The 14,952-nt window shown below is 40.6% G+C and overlaps 1 pseudogene; it reads left to right on the top strand.

The window, feature by feature from the left end:
* Positions 1 to 14,952, top strand: part of LOC124018283 — a 142,446-nt pseudogene that overhangs the window by 121,306 nt on the left and 6,188 nt on the right.

The raw sequence follows: 14,952 nt of genomic DNA, 5'->3' as shown, positions 1-14,952 counted from the left end.
TTTCAGGGGTTAATTATAGTGTTGCATGTGGAGGAACTGCCCCCAGAACAGGTTGCTATCCAATGACAACTTTCAACAGAAATGCTCTGATTCCCTTCCTATTCAGTCTCTCATGTTAAAGTGATGGAACTTAAAGGTGCACTATGCAGAAATTGCTTTTATATTTCCTGGTTCTTAGACTTGCTTTCAATTAGAATGGCCAAAAAGTTACATATTGCAGCTTTAACTGTATTTGAGGCAAGACGACCCCCTCTTGTGGTAGTTGAAAGTATTACACCACATTCAGAGCATGCCTGTACTTGTCTACCTGACTTTCATCTGAATTGGCTGTCAGTCTAATTGATTAATTTAGCGACTGACCTTAATCCTTCCACCCGGATCTTTGACCTCTAACCCCCAGGGCAATCGGTGCCAACCCCCTTTACTGTGACTGTCATCTGCGCTGGCTGTCTGACTGGGTGAAGAGTGGGTACAAGGAGCCTGGCATCGCCCGCTGTGCCGGACCAATGGGCATGGAGGGAAAACTGCTGCTCACCACACCTGAGACCAAGTTTGAATGTCTGGGTAAGGGTGGGAGAGGAGGAGGAGGGAGGGAAGGGAGAGGAGGGAGAGAGGGAAGGGAGAGGAGGGAGAGAGGGAAGGGAGAGGAGGGAGAGAGGGAAGGGAGAGGAGGGAGAGAGGGAAGGGAGAGGAGGGAGGGGGGCTGACTTTTGTAAGGTGAAGAGGAGGGGATGGAAGAGAGAGAGATGTGTAAAAGAAGGGATAGAAGATGGCGATAGAATGGGTGAGAAAATAGAAAGGTACAGGAGGAGGAATGGAAAGAAAACCCAATAATGAGAGTCAATAGAAAGAGGAGTGAAAGGTAATCTCTTCTTATTTTCATTGGACCCCAGAAAGATGGAACCAGCTAGTAGGGACCCCAGAAAGATGGAACTAGCTAGTAGGGACCCCAGAAAGATGGAGCCAGCTAGTAGGGACCCCAGAAAGATGGAGCCAGCTAGTAGGGACCCCAGAAAGATGGAGCCAGCTAGTAGAGACCCCAGAAAGATGGCGTCAGCTAGTAGGGACCCCAGAAAGATGGAGCCAGCTAGTAGGGACCCCAGAAAGATGGAGCCAGCTAGTAGGGACCCCAGAAAGATGGAGCCAGCTAGTAGGGACCCCAGAAAGATGGAACCAGCTAGTAGGGACCCCAGAAAGATGGAACCAGCTAGTAGGGACCCCAGAAAGATGGCATCAGCTAGTAGGGATCCCAGAAAGATGTTGTCAGCTAGTAGGGACCCCAGAAAGATGGAACCCGCTAGTAGTGACCCCAGAAAGATGGAACCAGCTAGTAGGGACCCCAGAAAGATGGCATCAGCTAGTAGGGACCCCAGAAAGATGTTGTCAGCTAGTAGGGACCCCAGAAAGATGGAACCAGCTAGTAGGGACCCCAGAAAGATGGAACCAGCTAGTAGGGACCCCAGAAAGATGGCATCAGCTAGTAGGGACCCCAGAAAGATGTTGTCAGCTAGTAGGGACCCCAGAAAGATGGAACCAGCTAGTAGGGACCCCAGAAAGATGGAACCAGCTAGTAGGGACCCCAGTCAAATTCCAATTGTTCTTCTCTCCGTCCCCAGGTCCAGTGGAGACGTCTGTCCAGGCTAAGTGTAGTCCGTGTGTGTCTGGGCCCTGTCAGAACCACGGTGTGTGTCAGTCTGACCCTGTAGAACTCTACACATGTGTGTGTGCACCCGGCTTCACGGTAAGAACCCACCACTGTCCCCAATCATAGCAGAATAAAATGTATTGTTATAGTAGAGAATACCCTATTGAATATAGTAATAAAATGTATTGTTATAGTAGAGAATACCCTACTGAATATAGTAATAAAATGTATTGTTATAGTAGAGAATACCCTATTGAATATAGTAATAAAATGTATTGTTATAGTAGAGAATACCCTACTGAATATATTATTGAAATATATTATTATAGTAGAGAATACCCTATTGAAAATAGTATTCAAATATATTATTATAGTAGAGAATACCCTATTGAAAATAGTAATGTATATAATCCACAGATATAATGAATATGTGTGTGTTTTACAGGGTAAATACTGTGAGACTCCAGTGGATGTGTGTGCCAGTAACCCATGCACAAATGGAGGAACCTGCATCAGTGACGAACAGACAAGGAGATTCAGGTAGCACATATACACACACACACACACACTGGGCCCACACTACACACACACATATACAAACACACACTGGGCCCACACTACACACACACATATACAAACACACACTGGGCCCACACTACACACACACATATACAAACACACACTGGGCCCACACTACACAGACACATATACAAACACACACTGGGCCCACACTACACAGACACATATACAAACACACACTGGGCCCACACTACACACACACATATACAAACACACACTGGGCCCACACTACACACACACATATACAAACACACACTGGGCCCACACTACACACACACATATACAAACACACACTGGGCCCACACTACACACACACATATACAAACACACACTGGGCCCACACTACACAGACACATATACAAACACACACTGGGCCCACACTACACACACACATATACAAACACACACTGGGCCCACACTACACACACACATATACAAACACACACTGGGCCCACACTACACACACACATATACAAACACACACTGGGCCCAAACTACACACACACATATACAAACACACACTGGGCCCACACTACACACACACATATACAAACACACACTGGGCCCACACTACACACACACATATACAAACACACACTGGGCCCATACTACACACACACATATACAAACACACACTGGGCCCACACTACACACACACATATACAAACACACACTGGGCCCACACTATACACACACATATACAAACACACACTGGGCCCACACTATACACACACATAAACACACACTGGGCCCACACTATACACACACATAAACACACCCATATACACACACACATAAACACACCCATATACACACACACACACACAAGGGCACAACTTTCGCTACGGACGGTGAGAACATTCTGTAAATTGCATCCCCCCCCCCTCTCTGTATTTAAACTAAATACAGAGGCAACGGTGTGCTTTAGAACCATGCGGATGCCTCCTAGTGGTCATGTAGGCTGTTTGGAATGTTCATCTGACTGGATAATTATCATTTTTTAAATGATGTTCTAAAACCAAAGTTGCGCCCCTACACACACACACACACACATACATAAACACACACTGACCAGTCTTTCCCCTCTCTAGTTGTTCATGCCTGGTGGGTTTCCATGGATCGTTCTGTGAGGTGGATGTAGATGACTGTGAGGACCACGGATGTGAGAATGGTGCAACCTGTGTGGACGGAGTAGGCAACTACACCTGCTTCTGTCCTCCCTTCTACATTGGTATGATATGTTCCATGGAGATTCTAAAGACATTCTCTCTAAACATTCTAAAGACATTATCTCTAAACATTCTCTCTAAACATTCTAAAGACATTCTCTCTAGACATTTTCTCTAGACATTTTCTCTAGACATTCTCTCTAAACATTCTAAAGACATTTTCTCTAGACATTGTCTCTAAACATTCTAAAGACATTTTCTCTAGACATTCTCTCTAGACATTCTAAAGCATTCTCTCTAGACATTCTAAAGACATTCTCTCTAGACATTCTAAAGACATTCTCTCTAGACATTCTCTCTAGACATTCTAAAGACATTCTCTCTAGACATTCTAAAGACATTCTCTCCAGGCATTCTCTCTAGACATTCTAAAGACATTTTCTCTAGGCATTCTCTCTAGACATTCTATCTAGACATTCTAAAGCATTCTCTCTAGACATTCTAAAGACATTCTCTCTAGACATTTTAAAGACATTCTCTCCAGGCATTCTCTCTAGACATTCTAAAGACATTTTCTCTAGGCATTCTCTCTAGACATTCTCTCTAGACATTCTAAAGCATTCTCTCTAGACATTCTAAAGACATTCTCTCTAGACATTTTAAAGACATTCTCTCCAGGCATTCTCTCTAGACATTCTAAAGACATTTTCTCTAGGCATTCTCTCTAGACATTCTCTCTAGACATTCTAAAGCATTCTCTCTAGACATTCTAAAGACATTCTCTCTAGACATTCTAAAGACATTCTCTCTAGACATTCTAAAGACATTCTCTCTAGACATTGTAAAGACATTCTCTCCAGGCATTCTCTCTAGACATTCTAAAGACATTCTCTCTAAACATTCTAAAGATATTCTCTCTAGACATTCTAAAGATATTCTCTCTAGACATTCTAAAGACATTCTCTCTAGACATTCTAAAGACATTCTCTCTAGACATATTAAATACATTCTCTCCAGGCATTCTCTCTAGACATTCTAAAGACATTCTCTCTAAACATTTGAAAAACATTCTCTCTAGACATTCTCTCTTGACATTCTCTCTAGACATTCTAAAGACATTCTCTCTAGACATTCTAAAGACATTCTCTGTAGACATTTTAAAAACATTCTCTCTAGGCATTCTCTCTAGACATTCTAAAGACATTCTCTCTAGACATTCTAAAGACATTCTCTCTAGACATTTTAAAGACATTCTCTCTAGACATTTTAAAGACATTCTCTCTAGACAAATCAAATCAAATGTATTTATATAGCCCTTCGTACATCAGCTGATATCTCAAAGTGCTGTACAGAAACCCAGCCTAAAACCCCAAACAGAAAGCAAGGCAGGTGTAGAAGCACGGAAGACAATCTCTCTAGACAATTTAAAGACATTCTCTCTAGACATTCTATAGACATTCTCTCAGGACATTCTATAGACATTCTCTCATGACATTCTATAGACATTCTCTCAGGACATTCTATAGACATTCTCTCAGGACATTCTATAGACATTCTCTCAGGACATTCTATAGACATTCTCTCAGGACATTCTATAGACATTCTCTCAGGACATTCTATAGACATTCTCTCAGGACATTCTATAGACATTCTCTCAGGACATTCTATAGACATTCTCTCAGGACATTCTATAGACATTCTCTCAGGACATTCTATAGACATTCTCTCAGGACATTCTATAGACATTCTCTCAGGACATTCTATAGACATTCTCTCAGGACATTCTATAGACATTCTCTCTAGACATGTTATAGACATTTTCTCAGGACATTCTTTAGACATTCCCTCTAGACATGTTATAGACATTCTCTCAGGACATTCTATAGACATTCTCTCTAGACATGTTATAGACATTTTCTCAGGACATTCTTTAGACATTCCCTCAGGACATTCTATAGACATTCTCTCAGGACATTCTATAGACATTCTCTCAGGACATTCTATAGACATTCTCTCTAGACATGTTATAGACATTCTCTCAGGACATTCTATAGACATTATCTCAGGACATTCTATAGACATTCTCTCACGACATTCTATAGACATTCTCTCAGGACATTCTATAGACATTCTCTCAGGACATTCTATAGACATTCTCTCTAGACATGTTATAGACATTCTCTCAGGACATTCTATAGACATTCTCTCAGGACATTCTATAGACATTCTCTCTAGACATGTTATAGACATTGTCTCAGGACATTCTTTAGACATTCCCTCAGGACATTCTATAGACATTCTCTCAGGACATTCTATAGACATTCTCTCTAGACATGTTATAGACATTCTCTCAGGACATTCTATAGACATTCTCTCAGGACATTCTATAGACATTCTCTCAGGATATTCTATAGACATTCTCTCAGGACATTCTATAGACATTCTCTCTAGACATGTTATAGACATTCTCTCAGGATATTCTATAGACATTATCTCAGGATATTCTATAGACATTCTCTCAGGATATTCTATAGACATTCTCTCAGGATATTCTATAGACATTCTCTCAGGATATTCTATAGACATTCTCTCAGGATATTCTATAGACATTCTCTCAGGATATTCTATAGACATTCTCTCAGGATATTCTATAGACATTCTCTCAGGATATTCTATAGACATACTCTCAGGATATTCTATAGACATTATCTCAGGATATTCTATAGACATTCTCTCAGGACATTCTATAGACATACTCTCAGGATATTCTATAGACATTCTCTCAGGATATTCTATAGACATACTCTCAGGATATTCTATAGACATTATCTCAGGATATTCTATAGACATTCTCTCAGGATATTCTATAGACATTCTCTCAGGATATTCTATAGACATTCTCTCAGGACATTCTATAGACATTCTCTCAGGACATTCTATAGACATTCTCTCAGGACATTCTATAGACATACTCTCAGGATATTCTATAGACATTCTCTCAGGACATTCTATAGACATTCTCTCTAGACATGTTATAGACATTCTCTCAGGATATTCTATAGACATTATCTCAGGACATTCTATAGACATTCTCTCAGGACATTCTATAGACATTCTCTCTAGACATGTTATAGACATTCTCTCAGGATATTCTATAGACATTATCTCAGGACATTCTATAGACATTCTCTCAGGACATTCTATAGACATTCTCTCTAGACATGTTATAGACATTCTCTCAGGACATTCTATAGACATTCTCTCAGGACATTCTATAGACATTCTCTCTAGACATGTTATAGACATTTTCTCAGGACATTCTTTAGACATTCCCTCAGGACATTCTATAGACATTCTCTCAGGACATTCTATAGACATTCTCTCAGGACATTCTATAGACATTCTCTCAGGACATTCTATAGACATTCTCTCTAGACATGTTATAGACATTCTCTCAGGACATTCTATAGACATTCTCTCAGGATATTCTATAGACATTCTCTCAGGACATTCTATAGACATTATCTCAGGATATTCTATAGACATTCTCTCAGGATATTCTATAGACATTCTCTCAGGATATTCTATAGACATTCTCTCAGGATATTCTATAGACATTCTCTCAGGACATTCTATAGACATTCTCTCAGGACATTCTATAGACATTCTCTCAGGATATTCTATAGACATTCTCTCAGGATATTCTATAGACATTCTCTCAGGATATTCTATAGACATTCTCTCAGGATATTCTATAGACATTCTCTCAGGATATTCTATAGACATTCTCTCAGGATATTCTATAGACATTCTCTCAGGATATTCTATAGACATTCTCTCAGGATATTCTATAGACATTCTCTCAGGATATTCTATAGACATTCTCTCAGGATATTCTATAGACATTCTCTCAGGATATTCTATAGACATTCTCTCAGGATATTCTATAGACATTCTCTCAGGATATTCTATAGACATACTCTCAGGACATTCTATAGACATTCTCTCAGGACATTCTATAGACATTCTCTCAGGATATTCTATAGACATTTCTCAGGACATTCTTTAGACATTCTCTCAGGACATTCTATAGACATTCTCTCTAGACATGTTATAGACATTCTCTCAGGATATTCTATAGACATTCTCTCAGGACATTCTATAGACATTCTCTCAGGACATTCTATAGACATTCTCTCAGGACATTCTTTAGACAAAACAACTGGCACATAATATATAGATGAGTAGATACATTACTTTCATAAAGATAATTTTGAATTGATAATCATTTAAAACTAAATCTCTACTCTTTCCTCTCTCTCTCTCTCTCTCTCTCTCTTCTCTCTCTCAGGGCTGTTGTGTGAGGAAGAGGAGGATGTGTGCTCTCCTGGTAGAAACCCCTGTCAGCAACACTCTACCTGCAGCAGCACCACTACAGGCCCCAGGTGACTACACACAGACGCACACACACACACACACACACACACTGGTACACATGTTCATGTTCTACATGTGTGTGTCCAGATGTGTATGTTCCCCAGGCTTCGTGGGGGGTGACTGCAGTGTGAACTATGATGAGTGTGAGGATCAGGACTGTCAGAATGGAGCGGTGTGTGTGGACCAGGTGGATGGATACACCTGCACCTGCCCTCAGGGGTACAGGTAAGACACACACACACACACACACAGGTGTAAATGTGGAAACTATTAGTGCCCTAGATGTGTCATACTAAGTTGGTCTCTCCTTATCTCAGTACTGTCGTACATAAGAGGTGGGTTCATTAAGGGTTCAGTTTGAGGGCCAACATGTTAACAATTTCAGTTGAACAATTTGAATGAACATTCCTAAATGTTACATTAGCACATTTTTGTATGGATTACTGTGGCTTTTTTTTTTTTGATTTCTATTCTTACAACATGAAATAGAAACACACACGTTCACAGCACACTACCTTCTCAGACTGGAACACAGAACAAGTGGAATGTGTTAGTTAATGTTTGCAGACTATTTCCCTTGTGGAACACCTCTCGGGACTCCAGATGTCTGCATGCTTTGCTCAGGCGTTAGGGCCAGATGTTAGTCCTTACTATGTCGCATGTTGTGGTCCGTAGTAATTCTCCCCTCCTCTTCCGCCCCCTAGTGGTGAGTTGTGTGAGGTGCCCCCTCCTCCTCCATCTCCCTGTGAGCGGGCTCGCTGTCTGAACAGCGCCCCCTGTGCGGACAGAGGCGGTATTGCGCTGTGCCAGTGTCTGCCGGGGTTCGAGGGCGTGCGTTGTGAGAAGCTGGTCAGTGTGAACTTCGTGAATAGAGATTCTTACCTACAGCTATCTGACCTGAAGAACTGGCCTCAGGCCAACATCACACTGCAGGTAACACACACACACACACACACACACACACACACACACACACACACACACACACACACACACACACACACACACACACACACACACACACACACTAGGGTGACCACATTTAAAATACCCAAATGCAGAACATCGGAATGATTATGTGGAACAGTGTAGCCTAGACATTAGGCTACACCCCCCCCACCTCCCCCCCACAGACACAAATCTCCCTCCTGCTGCACTGAGCGAGCTAACTGAAGCTCACGTAAGCCTACTCTTTTGCCTCGTGCAAGTGTTGGTGATAAATGAGAGGCCACATTTTTTTATGAAAATCTGTGAATATTTGGCCAAGGGAATATTTCTGGTTGGTCTCGGGGAAGAGTTAGGAAGGGATTCTTTTCAACAGGTTTCAGTGAAGTAGCAGCACAGATGTTGAATGAGAAACTAATGAGCATGGAGAGCCTCACAAGTTTAATGAAATGAATAACCTCATATCTGTCAGTCTAATATTTTATACTTTTGTAGCTCTTCATTAAACACACACCTTTTGTAAGTAGTTTTATGTCCTCTCCAAGTTTATCTGGAATTTAGCCTGAAAGCATTTGACAAATGTGATTGGTTGATTGGTTGATGATATAACATTTGCCCAGGTCTCGTCTTGTACTTCGCAGAATATAAGATCTCAACAATGATTGGAGAAGTGTTTAACATCACCAGCACCACGTCCTTATCATATAGTCTCTTATCCTTATCATATAGTCTCTTATCCTTATCATATAGTCTCTTATCCTTATCATATAGTCTCTTATCCTTATCCTTATCATATAGTCTCTTATCCTTATCATATAGTCATCATATAGTCTCTTATCCTTAACATATAGTCTCTTATCCTTATCGTATAGTCATCATATAGTCTCTTATCCTTAACATATAGTCTCTTATCCTTATCATATAGTCTCTTATCCTTATCATATAGTTTCTTATCCTTATCATATAGTTTCTTATCATTGTCATATAGTCTCTTATCATTATCGTATAGTCTCTTGTCCTTATCATATAGTCTCTTATCCTTATCGTATAGGCTCTTATCCTTATCGTATAGTCTCTTGTCCTTATCATATAGTCTCTTATCCTTATCGTATAGTCATCATATAGTCTCTTATCCTTATCATATAGTCTCTTATCCTTATCGTATAGTTTCTTATCCTTATCATATAGTTTCTTATCATTGTCATATAGTCTCTTATCATTATCGTATAGTCTCTTGTCCTTATCATATAGTCTCTTATCCTTATCGTATAGGCTCTTATCCTTATCGTATAGTCTCTTATCCTTATCATATAGTCTCTTATCCTTATCATATAGTCTCTTATCCTTATCGTATAGTCTCTTATCCCTATCATATAGTCTCTTATCCTTATCATAAATTCATCATATAGTCTCTTATCCTTAACATATAATCTTCATATAGTCTCTTATCCTTATCGTATAGTCTCTTATCCTTATCATATAGTCTCTTATCCTTATCATATAGTCATCATATAGTCTCTTATCGTTATCGTATAGCCATCATATAGTCTCTTATCCTTATCATATAGTCTCTTATCCTTATCATATAGTCTCTTATCCTTATCGTATGGTCATCATATAGTCTCTTATCCTTATCATGTAGTCATCATATAGTCTCTTGTCCTTATCATACAGTCATCATATATAGTCTCTTGTCCTTATCATACAGTCATCATATAGTCTCTTGTCCTTATCATATAGTCATCATATAGTCTCTTGTCCTTATCATGTAGTCATCATATAGTCTCTTGTCCTTATCATGTAGTCATCATATAGTCTCTTGTCTGTATCATGTAGTCATCATATAGTATCTTGTCCTTATCATATAGTCTCTTGTCCTTATCATATAGTCTCTTGTCTGTATCATATAGTCGTCATATAGTCTCTTATCCTTATCATATAGTCTCTTGTCTGTATCATATAGTCATATAGTCTCTTGTCTGTATCATATAGTCATCATATAGTCTCTCGTGCTTATCATATAGTCTCTTGTCTGTATCATATAGTCATCACATAGTCTCTTGTCCTTATCATATAGTCTCTTGTCCTTATCATATAGTCTCTTGTCCTTATCATATAGTATCTCGTCCTTATCATATAGTCTCTCGTGCTTATCATATAGTCTCTCGTGCTTATCATATAGTCTCTCGTCCTTATCATATAGTCTCTTGTCCTTATCATATAGTATCTCGTCCTTATCATATAGTCTCTTGTCCTTATCATATAGTCTCTCGTGCTTATCATATAGTCTCTTGTCCTTATCATATAGTATCTCGTCCTTATCATATAGTCTCTTGTCCTTATCATATAGTCTCTCGTGCTTATCATATAGTCTCTCGTCCTTATCATATAGTCTCTCGTCCTTATCATATAGTCTCTCGTCCTTATCATATAGTCTCTCGTCCTTATTCCATAGTATCTCGTCCTTATCATATAGTCTCTTGTCATTATCATATAGTCTCTCGTCCTTATCATATAGTCTCTCGTCCTTATCATATAGTCTCTCGTCCTTATCATATAGTCTCTCGTCCTTATCATATAGTCTCTTGTACTTGTACACACACACACACACACACACACACACACACACACACACACACACACACACACACACACACACACACACACACACACACACACACACACACACACACACACACACATTCTGACCTGTGTGTGTTCCCCAGGTGTCGACAGCAGAGGATAACGGTATTCTGCTGTATAATGGAGACAACAAGCCAATGGCTGTGGAGCTCCATGAGGGACATGTTCGAGTCAGCTACGACCCTGGTAGTCAGCCTGGACACACTATCTACAGGTACACACACTATCTACAGGAACACACACTATCTACAGGAACACACACTATCTACAGGTACGCACACTATCTACAGGAACACACTATCTACAGGAACGCACACTATCTACAGGAACGCACACTATCTACAGGAACGCACACTATCTACAGGAACGCACACTATCTACAGGAACGCACACTATCTACAGGAACGCACACTATCTACAGGAACGCACACTATCTACAGGAACGCACACTATCTACAGGAACGCACACTATCTACAGGAACGCACACTATCTACAGGAACGCACACTATCTACAGGAACGCACACTATCTACAGGTACACACACTATCTACAGGTACACACACTATCTACAGGTACACACACTATCTACAGGTACACACACTATCTACAGGAACACACTATCTACAGGAACACACACTATCTACAGGAACACACTATCTACAGGTACACACACTATCTACAGGAACACACTATCTACAGGAACACACTATCTACAGGTACACACACTATCTACAGGAACACACACTATCTACAGGTACACACTATCTACAGGTACACACACTATCTACAGGTACACACACTATCTACAGGTACACACACTATCTACAGGAACACACACTATCTACAGGAACACACACTATCTACAGGAACACACACTATCTACAGGAACACACACTATCTACAGGAACACACACTATCTACAGGAACACACACTATCTACAGGAACACACACTATCTACAGGAACACACACTATCTACAGGAACACACACTATCTACAGGTACACACACTATCTACAGGTACACACACTATCTACAGGTACACACACTATCTACAGGAACACACACTATCTACAGGAACACACACTATCTACAGGAACACACACTATCTACAGGAACACACACTATCTACAGGAACACACACTATCTACAGGAACACACACTATCTACAGGTACACACACTATCTACAGGTACACACACTATCTACAGGAACACACACTATCTACAGGAACACACACTATCTACAGGAACTCACACTATCTACAGGAACACACACTATCTACAGGAACACACACTATCTACAGGAACACACACTATCTACAGGAACACACACTATCTACAGGAACACACACTATCTACAGGAACACACACTATCTACAGGTACACACACTATCTACAGGAACACACACTATCTACAGGAACACACACTATCTACAGGTACACACACTATCTACAGGAACGCACACTATCTACAGGAACACACACTATCTACAGGAACACACACTATCTACAGGAACACACACTATCTACAGGAACACACACTATCTACAGGTACACACACTATCTCTACAGGAACACACACTATCTACAGGAACACACACTATCTACAGGAACACACACTATCTACAGGAACACACACTATCTACAGGTACACACACTATCTACAGGAACACACACTATCTACAGGAACACACACTATCTACAGGAACACACACTATCTACAGGAACACACACTATCTACAGGAACACACACTATCTACAGGAACACACTATCTACAGGTACACACACTATCTACAGGAACACACTATCTACAGGAACACACACTATCTACAGGAACACACACTATCTACAGGAACACACACTATCTACAGGTACACACACTATCTACAGGAACACACACTATCTACAGGTACACACACTATCTACACACTATCTACAGGAACACACACTATCTACAGGAACACACACTATCTACAGGAACACACTATCTACAGGTACACACACTATCTACAGGAACACACTATCTACAGGAACACACACTATCTACAGGAACACACACTATCTACAGGAACACACTATCTACAGGAACACACACTATCTACAGGTACACACACTATCTACAGGTTATATATATACACTACCGTTCAAAAGTTTGGGGTCTCTTAGACATTTCCTTGTTTTTGAAAGAAAAGCAAATTGTTTGTCTATTAAAATGGCAGTCTCTATGGGGGTGCCACAGGATTCAATTATTGGACCGACTCTCTTCTCTGTAAACATCAATGATGTCGCTCTTGCTGCTGGTGATTCTCTGATCCACCTCTACGCAGACGACACCATTCTGTATACTTCTGGCCCTTCTTTGGACACTGTGTTAACTAACCTCCAGATGAGCTTCAATGCCATACAACTCTCCTTCCGTGGCCTCCAATTACTCTTAAATACAAGTAAAACTACATGTATGCTCTTCAACCGATCGCTGCCTGCACCTGCCCACCCGTCCAACATCACTACTCTGGACGGTTCTGACTTAGACTATGTGGACAACTACAAATACCTAGGTTGTCTGGTTAGACTGTAAACTCTCCTTCCAGGCTCACATCAAACATCTCCAATCCAAAGTTAAATCTAGAATTGACTTCCTATTTCACAACAAAGCATCCTTCACTCATGCTGCCAAACATACCCTTGTAAAACTGACCATCCTACCGATCCTCGACTTCGGCGATGTCATTTACAAAATAGCCTCCAACATCCTACTCAATAAATTGCATGCAGTCTATCACAGTGCCATCTGTTTTGTCACCAAAGCCCCATACACTACCTACCATTCCGACCTGTACGCTCTTGTTGGCTGGCCCTCGCTTCATACTCGTCGCCAAACACTGGCTCCAGGTCATCTACAAGACCTTGCTAGGTAAAGTCCCCCCTTATCTCAGCTCGCTGGTCACCATAGCATCTCCCACCTGTAGCACACGCTCCAGCAGGTATATCTCTCTGGTCACCCCCAAAACCAATTCTTCCTTTGGCCGCCTCTCCTTCCAGTTCTCTGCTGCCAATGACTGGAATCTCTGAAACTGGAAACACTTATCTCCCTCACTATCTTTATGTACCAGCTGACAGAGCAGCTCACAGATTACTGCACCTGTACATAGCCCATCTATAATTTAGCCCAAACATCTACCACTCTCCCTACTGTATTTATTTATTTTGCTCCTTTGCACCCCATTATATCTCTACTTTGCACATTCTTCCACTGCAAATCAACCATTCCAGTGTTTTACTTGCTATATTGTATTTACTTTGCCACCATGGCCTTTTTTTTGCCTTTACCTCCCTTCTCACCTCATTTTCTCACATTGTATATAGACTTATTTTTCTACTGTATTATTGACTGTATGTTTGTTTTACTCCATGTGTAACTTTGTGTTGTTAAATGTGTCGAACTGCTTTTGCTTTATCTTGGACAGGTCGCAAATGTAAATGAGAACTTGTTCTCAACTAGTCTACCTGGTTAAAGCTGAAATAAATACATA

Source organism: Oncorhynchus gorbuscha, unplaced genomic scaffold (genome assembly GCF_021184085.1).
Source record: "Oncorhynchus gorbuscha isolate QuinsamMale2020 ecotype Even-year unplaced genomic scaffold, OgorEven_v1.0 Un_scaffold_460, whole genome shotgun sequence".
NCBI classification, from domain to species: Eukaryota; Metazoa; Chordata; class Actinopteri; order Salmoniformes; family Salmonidae; genus Oncorhynchus; species Oncorhynchus gorbuscha.
This window is presented reverse-complemented; position numbering and strand designations above follow the sequence as displayed.